We start from the raw sequence: 9226 nt of genomic DNA, 5'->3' as shown, positions 1-9226 counted from the left end.
GATAGGATTTCTCTGTGTAACAGTTCTGGCAGTCTTGGAACTCCCTTTGTAGACCAGGCTGGCCTCAAACTCACTAAGATCCACCAGCCTCCGCCTCCCAAGTGCTGGGATTAAAGGCGAGAGCCACCACGCCTGGCACTCAGCCTTCTTCATCCGAAACCACCTGCCCAGGGGTGGCACTGCTTATGGTGAGCTGGACCCTCCCACATCAATAACTAAAGAAGAAAATGCCCCACAGGCCAATATGATGGGACACTTTCTCAATCAAGTTTCCCTCTTCTCAAATGACCTTGGGTTGTATCAAGTTGAAAAAACTAGCCACGCCACCATTTATCCATCTGCATTCCCACTCACCAGTTCAACTACCCACCCACCGATTCCTTCACCTCTTTCCCCATCTATCAATTCATTCACTTTGTTTCTTCCTTCTCCTACCCTACTGCAGTTTTTAAAAAGTATGTGTGTGTGTGTGTGTGTATGTGTGTGTGTGTGCACGCACACGCGTGTGCTCGAGTGCACATGAAGATATCAGAGGATAATGAAAGTTAGTTCTCTTCTTTCATGGTGTGAGTTCCAGGGATTGAACTCAGGTCCTCAATCTTGGCAGAAGTGCCATTATCTGCTGAGCCATCTGGCTAGTTCCCTTTAGCCCACTAAAAACAAATAGACAAAAAAAAAAAAAAAAAAAAAAAAAAAAAAAAAAAAAAAAAAAAAAAAAATCCCAAACCTATATGCCTTTGGACTGTAACCAGGGTTATTCAAATGACATCAGGGTCAGATAACTCTTGTCACTCAGGAGAGTCCTATGCATTATAGAATATGAACCCCATCCCAGGGATCCACCCACAAAATGTCTCCCATCCCAACGTGATGAACAAAAGATGCCTAAGACTTGGTCAGCCTAGGGTCCAGTAGAGACTGCTTCCTCCCCCAAGGCCTGTGGACTCATCTCCATGACCTTCCTACCACTAAGTTTCCTGATTGGCCTCTACTGTATAGTCCCCAAATCTCAATTTCCTCTTGTTCTTTCATAGACCCTGAGGTTCAAAAGATTTTTTATTTTGAGCTCGAGGTGTCTGGGGGTGAGCTGACCCTTGGGCTGGCCTGGCTCATTGGCACACACTGAGCCTCCAGAGAGTCACATGGGTCTGAGATCTTCCCAGGAGATATTTGCCCGGTTCTCCTCTAGCCCCCATCTTTCCCCTTCTCCAGGGACTGTACTGCTTTTCAGCTTCCCACACTCTTTAGAAGTCCATGTGACACTGGAGATTTCCCAACTTTTAAGGGAACTTTTGTGACTAAATGAAGTCCTTGATACAAATTATTAATTGTTCTATTTGATTCGTAGCCTCAGGGAGCTTAATGGAACGTGGAACAGAAACCCATATTTCATGAAGATGAGGAAGATCTTTGTTTGGGTCCTATGTTAGTCACTTTCAGTTCCTTGACAAAATACCTGAGGAAATCAGCTAAGCGGGGAGGAGAATTTATTCTGTCATGGTTGTAGACCATGGTCACTTAGCTCCATCATTCCTGGGCTGGGTGTGGTAGCGAAGGTGCTTTCCTTATGAGGGACAGGAGACACACAGATAGGAAAAAGCCAGCGACAAGTCATACCCTTTAAAGTTGTACCCCAGGAAACCTACTGCCAGGCCTCACTTCCTGTTTTCCACACCTCCTAATAATGCCATCAGACTATGAATTCATCCATGGGTTATTCCATTTAATTAAGCCAGAGCTCTCATGGGTAAGTTGGCTCTCAGTGACTGGACTTGATCGGTAAGAGTCCAACTCTTCTGCACAGGAGTGTTGGTCACTTAATAACCCAATCGAAAATTGCCAAATCTTAGCACTACTCTTTCTTGGGCCCCTGTACAACATCCAACTCCCTACTTCCCACTGCCTTTCCTTCAACATACAGCTACTTTCCAAGCATGAGTCTGGCCTGCCAGGCTTGGCTTCAAACTCTTTCGTTTGTGATTGTCATTATTGAGTTTAAATTGCTCTTCTTTCCCCTCCTCCTCCTTCCCCTCCTCCTCATTCCTCTCCTCCTTCCCCTCCTCCTTCCCCTCCTACTCTTTCTCTTCTTCTTCTTCTTCTTCTTCTTCTTCTTCTTCTTCTTCTTCTTCTTCTTCTTCTTCTTCTTCTTCTTCTTCTTCCTCCTCCTCCTCCTCCTCCTCCTCCTCCTCCTCCTCTTCCTCCTCCTCCTCCTCTTCTTCTTCTTCTTCTTCTTCTTCTTCTTCTTCTTCTTCTTCTTCTTCTTCTTCTTCTTCTTCTTTTTTGAAACCATGTTCTCTTGTAGCCTAGGCTGGACTCACTAGCTAAGGAGGACCTTGAACTTCGGATCCTCCTGCCTCTACCTCCCAAGTGCTGGGATTATAGGCTCTGCCACCACATTTGGACTATGAGTTGCTAGGGATGGGACTAAGGGCTTCAAGTGCCAAGCAAGCACTGTGCCAGTGGAGCCATACCCTCAGCCTTGGTTGTTCTGAGAGTCTGTAGGTCTTTACAGAGCCTATTAGAGACTTACTTTGCTCATCTGCATAAACGGGAATACTAACTACCAACAGAGGTCAGCGGAGCTGGCATGGAGTAGCTGCTTAAACCAAGCAAGGCAGCCAGTGCTGAGGTTACTAAAGGCTCCACTGCCTGTTTTTCCTCCTCGGGGCCTGCTGTTGGGCAGATCAGGGAGGCTTCCTTCCGCCTCCCTGAACTCCCTCTCTCCATCAGTTCTCTATTCTTCAGCACTTGTTCTGTTCTGGAAACTTGGCAGGTAGCGTGTGCAGTTATTTTCAGAGGAACGAGTGGGTAAGTCAGCAGAGTTTCCCCCGGAATGTCTGTGCCCAGGGATTAGGAGTTGATGGTGCATCTGCTTTGTGTATAAAAGACTTCTCTCTCCCTCCCCCAGCCAGCAGCACCTCTGCCTCCGAGGCAGGAAAGGCAGGAAAGGCAGGATCCAGCTTTTGCCTGATTCTCGCTTCCCTTGTCAGGGCTGTGTTTGCTGACGGGCAGTCTATCTTGGTCATTAGTAAGACGACTGCTTTCCTTCTAGGTGTATGCAAGGGAGAGGGAAGAAGACGCGACTTCTGAGGGCCACATACTTTGGACTGGGGTTCAGAAGTTTTTTCAGTCTGTGATCCAACTTGAAATGATGGTGATGGTCACAGCGGCTGGTGGGAAGGTGGCCCTTGCCCTTCTCTGTCTCAGCTTAGAATCCCCAGGCCTCGTATAGGGTAGGGTCTTTCTCACTGCCCACCTTGGTGCCCAGGGTTTGCTTTGGGTCTTCTGTTTGTCTGGGTGATGCAACCGAGACAAGCAATCTGCTTGTGTGTCTGTGCTTGGTGCCTCATGGACAAGCAGGCATGTGCCCTACTACCTGAGCTACACCCCATTTCTAGCAAGTAGTTTTGGCACAGCTACAGATTGAAGACCTCCATCTGGGCAGAGGCTACTCCTGCCTGAGACAATCAACTGAGGAGGGTGCTGGGCAGGACACCCTGTGGCCAGCAGGGGCCTTGGCTGTCTCTCCATCACTTGCCTCCCCTCTCAACTGGGTCTGGTTCTACTATAATGCTGCTCTGGGCTCAAGGCCGCTCATGGTGGAGTCCTCCCTTACTGTTTCTTCAGCCTGGCCTCCCTACCATGTCATCCTGTCCCCCTCATCCCCAGGCCCACATACCTTCTTGTCTGACTACCAATGACATAGAAATAGAGACATAGAAAGTGTATCCCTGTTCCCTTAAGGGGAGAGAGGGTCCAACCTGTTCTTTCTGAACCCCAGAGCTCTTAGAAATCATCAGGCAAGGATCCTCACCTAAGTCAATTCAGGTCAATTTCTTCATTTTATGGGGGAGGAGATAGAAACTTAGAGCGGAAGCTAGCTTGTGTAGGTTGGTATACCCCGACTAGACAGACACTGTGGGGTTTTGATTAGCATGTTTGTGTGTTTTTGGGTGTTTGGAGTTTCTGGGTCTCTGCTGGATATCATCTTCCTTAATCACTTCTCTGAGTTTTTAGCATTTTTTTTTCTTTCCTTCCCTCCTTCCTTCCTTTTTTTTTTCTTTTGGAGACAGACTCTCACATGGCCCAAGCTGGCCTAGAATTTGCTATGCAACCAAGATTGACCTTGAACTTCTGATCATCCTGCCTCCAGCTTTGGAGTGCTGGGATTGCAGGTGTGCACCACCACACCTGGTTTATGTGGCCAGACCTTCAGGCATGCTAGGCAAGCACTCTGTCAATCTCTGAAGCCCCTGTCTCTCATTGAGCCCAAACTTGCTGGTTCTGCTAGGCTGGCTGGACAGTATGTCCTAATGACCTCCTGGTTCCGTCTCCTGTGATGTAGGCTGCCACCTCTGGCTATTTTGCATCAGTTCTGGTGGTTGAGCTCAGGACCTGATGAGGCAGCCTGGCCATGGCTCCAGGACAGTGACAGTTGCAGCAGTAACACTGGTGGTGTTTGCAGAGGCATGCCTGCTGCTTCCTGTCTGTCCTCTTCTCAGCAGCTTCTCCACGTTGACAAAACAGGCCTGTGATTGGGTAAAGATGGCAAATGCCGAGACTTTAGGGCCGTGCTCAGCACCCAATGCTTGACACAAGGTGGACTCAGTATCATTGTGATCGTAGAGACCTGACACTGAGCCAGTCTTGGGTTTGAAAGGCCTCCTACAAGCACTGCCTTCCTCAACCCAAGCTTCTGCCTTTAGGAAGCTTTTCCAGTACATTCTCTCCAGTTCGGCTCTTGCTTTTCTTGGCATCTTCTAAAACCTAGGCAGTCGCAGACAGCAGACAGAGATTCTTTTTCTCTTTAAAGGGCTCAGCTCTCCTCTTGGCCAGCGTTACATTTCCCTGCCTGCATTGGGTAACAGAGCCTCTGAAAGCAGCGTGAATCTGGGGCACTGATGGATTCATACTTCTTAGTGGAGGAGTCAGGAAGAGCACATCTTCTGGGATAGAGGAGCCCACGCAGGGATCCAGTACCTGCTCCAGATAGTGACCAAATAGTGGGAAGCTGAGTAAGGCCCCTCCTTCTGGAGCTGCTGTGGCCTCTTGCAGCACTGACCCCCTCCTGCAGAGGAAAGCTGGCATGTGAATTCTGTAGCCGCATCCCACTGGTTTCTGAGCACCAGCTGGTGCACTGGGACCAGCTACAAAGCTTCAGTTCTTATTTCCTTAGGATGGGGTGGGAGGGAATCTGAGCCTCCAGTGCCATGGATGGGAATAATAACGGTGACCTCAACAACAATGACAGCAGCAACCGTTATTATTGTTGTTATTGTTATTAATGCTCTCAGTTAATGAGTATCCTCCCGCTTGCCAGGCACTGCAGCCATTATCAGGTTGGATCCACAGCAGGCCTGTGAAGCTGGGATTGTTCTTCCCATTTCACAGACAGGGAAATATGAAGTATGGAGTGCAGACTGTAGCTTAGTTTGTGGAGCGCTTGCCTAGCATGCATAAAGCCCTGGGCTCCATCTCCAGCACCGAAGAAACCTGGGCATGGTGGTGCTGGCTTGTAATCTCAGTGTTCAGGACGTGGAGGCAGGAGAAGCTCAAGGTCATCCTGGGCTACATAGTGAGTTTGAGGCCAGCCTGGGCCACACGAGACTCTGTCTCAGAAACACAGAACAAGGCCGGGCATGGTGACATACCTTTAATCTGCACTCTGGAGGCAGAGGCAAGTGAGTTCTTTGAGTTTGAGGCCAGCTTGGACTTCATACAACAACAACAACAACAACAACGACAACAGTAGCAGCAGCTGCTGCAAGGTCTGGGGAGGTGGTTCAGCAGGCAAAGTACTTATACAAGCATGAGGGATATGTTCAGATCCCCAGCGCACAGGCAAAAAGCTAGGTGTGGCTGTGTGAGTCTGTAACTTCAAGGTAGTGGAGCCAAGACAGCTTATTGGTCAGCCAACTCTACTGATGTGCCAAGCTTCAGGTTCAATGAAGAGATCCCATTTCAGAAAAAAAGGCAGAGAGCGATTGAAAAAGAAGGGTGACCCCAAACTCTGGCCTCCACAAGTACATGCCTATGCAGATACATGCATAAAACAACAGCGCATGTGCACACACATAGACACACGTATAGACACATATGCACATACACACACAGATACATGCACATACATACACAGACACACGTAGACACATACACAGACATACACACAGACACACACACAGACAGACATATATACAGACACACACATACACTAAAACAAAAGAAACCCAGAGACTGGAAATAGAAGCTTAGGGAGTCGCTAAGACCAGTACCAAGGCCACACAGCTGTAGAATCTGCAGGGAGGTTCCACCCAGGTCTAACAGGATTCATTGTCCATCACACCAGCACAGGTGTGCATGGTGGCCATTTTGTGTAGGGTCACTCTCACCTTCTGCTGTGTGTCTGGGAAGTTCATAAAGCTGAGTTCTAGCCTCCTCTTCAGCTGCCATTGCCAAGGAGCAGTGAGGAAGCATAGTGCTCCACTCACGTTATCATGACAATTAAACCAAAATTAAAATTCCCTGCCTTGGGACAACTTCTCATCCCCTGTCACTAATATTCCAGATAAGATGTTCCCCTCACTGTAAGTGTTTACACACATCCATATGCACACGTAAAAAGCACACAGGGAGACCAGACAACAACTTTTGGGAATTGGTTCTCTGCTTTTACCATGTAGGGTTTAGAGACAGAAGCCAAGCTGTGAGGCTTGGTTGCAAGTGCCTGTACCCTCTGAGCTGTCTTGCTGGGTAATGCACGGGGCTGCCTAACACTGTAGCACCCATGGTGTGAATGAGCAAAATGAACAGGTTCATGTGTGGGAACACTTGGCTCCTAGATGGTGGCACTGTTTTGGGAGACTGTGGAACATTTTACTTTAAAAATTTAATTTAGTGTGTGTAGTATAGCGTATTTGTGTAGGTGTGGTTGCCTGTGACTGTGCATCAGAGGCCAGAACTCAATGTTGGTGTCTTCCGGTATTGCCCTCCACCTTAGTATTTTACCATTTGAAGAACAAGTAGACAGACTGTCCTTCAGAAGCAGGATAATGACTCCACGAATTAGGGAGGATCTTGAAAATCAGCTGCCCTCAGTGAACCTGGTCATCACTGTTCTGGCTAAACTGGCTGGCCAGGGAGCCCCTGGATCTGCCACTTCTATAAAATGAAGTAAAGAATGTGTCCAGCCCTCACAATGTTCATAGGCTGAGAAGGCAGCTGGACACAGAAGCAGAGGATGAGGATGAAGATGGCCCCAGAGCAATATGGGTGGGAGGCTGAGAACATCTGTGTAAGGATGAGCATCTCTTGAAGGGAGGCTGGACCAGCCTCATTGACCAGGGTTGGAAGGGGCAATGATGGTTTTGCTCCATGGATTGAATGCTTAAAATCCCAATGTCCAGAGACATAGAAAAATGCAGCATACATGGTGCAAACTCAGACACATCCAGGACAAGAGTGTGTGATGAGGGGATGGTGCTGGGCTAGACTCCAAAAACACCAAGAGGAAGAGCTAGCCGGAGACTCAAAGGCACCATAGGAGGAGCTGGGTAGTCAGCTAGCCATTGGTTCTTGTGAAGATCTCCTGGGGAGTGGACTGCAGAAACAAATGGATGTTCATGTTAGGTTGAAGGACAGAAAACAGCCACTGTTCTTGGAAAGTTGGCTGGAACACTACAGAAGGAGCTGAGACGAAGTCAGGATACCAGGCCGGGGCCACCCTTTGTCAGGCTTGCTGCCTGCAAAGTTCTAGGGCACACCCTCCCCTCAAGCTCCTGATCAGTAATGCCTCAACATGCCTCAATGTCCATACAGTGCTTTCTGCAGAGGTGGGACTGTGCTTTGTCTATGTGGCTCAAACTCAGAACCATGTGTGTGTGTGTGTGTGTGTGTGTGTGTGTGTCTCATATTCACATTCCCACTTTTGAGTGTGTGTGTGTGTGCTATCTCACATATAGAAGCTAGAGGACAAGTTTTGGTGCCATCTTCAGAGTGCTTGAAGGGCCTCTGATTGGCTTGAAGCTCACTAGCTTAGCTAGCCAGTGAGACCCAGGGGTCTTCCTGCTTCTTCCTAGTGCTGAGATTGCAGGCCTGCGATACCATGACTGGCAGGTTTTTTTTTTGGAGGTTCTTGGGGTGGAACTCAGACCATCATGCTTGCTTGGCTGAGCCATGTCCTTAGCCCTGTGTTGTCACTTCTGATAGCTTCTAGTGGCTATGAAGTGTTTGGCGTATCGATAATATATCCAAGGACCTGTATTTTAAATTTTACTTAATTAAAAATAAAAATGTGTTGGGCTGAGGATGTATCTCAGTTGGTAGACGTCTTGTCTAGTGTGCTTTAAGGCCTGGATCTGGTATAAACTGGGCATGGGGGCACACACCTTTAATCCCAGCACTTGGATGTGAAGGCAGGAGGATCAGGAATTCAAGGTCAGTTACATAAATTTGAATTTCAACTTCAATTGCTGCCTGTGTTTAGAGACTTCACTTGGACAGTGTACCCCTGGGGTATCGCAGTGCCCAGTCTGTGCACAGCATGCTTTAGAACATGGTTATTTTTCTTTGTGTTGTTGGAACAAATTAATAGGCAGCTCAAGGATAATTAATGGTTTGACTGATGCAGAAAAGACAGAAGCAACTAACTAACAAGCCAAACAACAAACAAACTCAAATGATCCGTCATTGAGAAACTTGTCACTCCTGAAGGTGGTGGAGGTGGAGCGGGGACTCTGGCTAACTATACAGGAACATCTGCCAAGTCCTGTATCTGACTCCCACTCCATTCGAATGCCTTTCAACTAAGGTGAAGACTGTTTGCAAATGGTGTGAATGTCCTCAATTCTTCACCCTGCTTTGATTCTCAGATTCTCCTGCAACTTCTCTTAGCTTCTCTTTTCTGTTGCTATGATAACCCTGAAGGAAGGGTTTACAAAGTTCACAGTTCAAGGTGTACAGCCCCCCAGTGCAAGGAAACAAAGGCCGCAGGAGCTGAAGCAACTCTTCACATGGTAAGTCAGAAGAGAGCAATGAATGCTGATGCTTCACTCACTCTCCAGCCCAGGGAATGGTGCCGCCCACGGGGGCCTTCTCACTTCAATGAACTGCGGTCAGGATAATTCCCCACAGAGTCCCCTCCAGTTATCCCCTAAGTGATTCTCAATCCTGTCAAGTTGACAACTGATAGTAACCATCACATGACTCCTTCCATAGAGAGGCAGATAGC

Source organism: Mastomys coucha, unplaced genomic scaffold (assembly GCF_008632895.1).
Source record: "Mastomys coucha isolate ucsf_1 unplaced genomic scaffold, UCSF_Mcou_1 pScaffold12, whole genome shotgun sequence".
Taxonomy (NCBI): Eukaryota; Metazoa; Chordata; class Mammalia; order Rodentia; family Muridae; genus Mastomys; species Mastomys coucha.
This window is presented reverse-complemented; position numbering follows the sequence as displayed.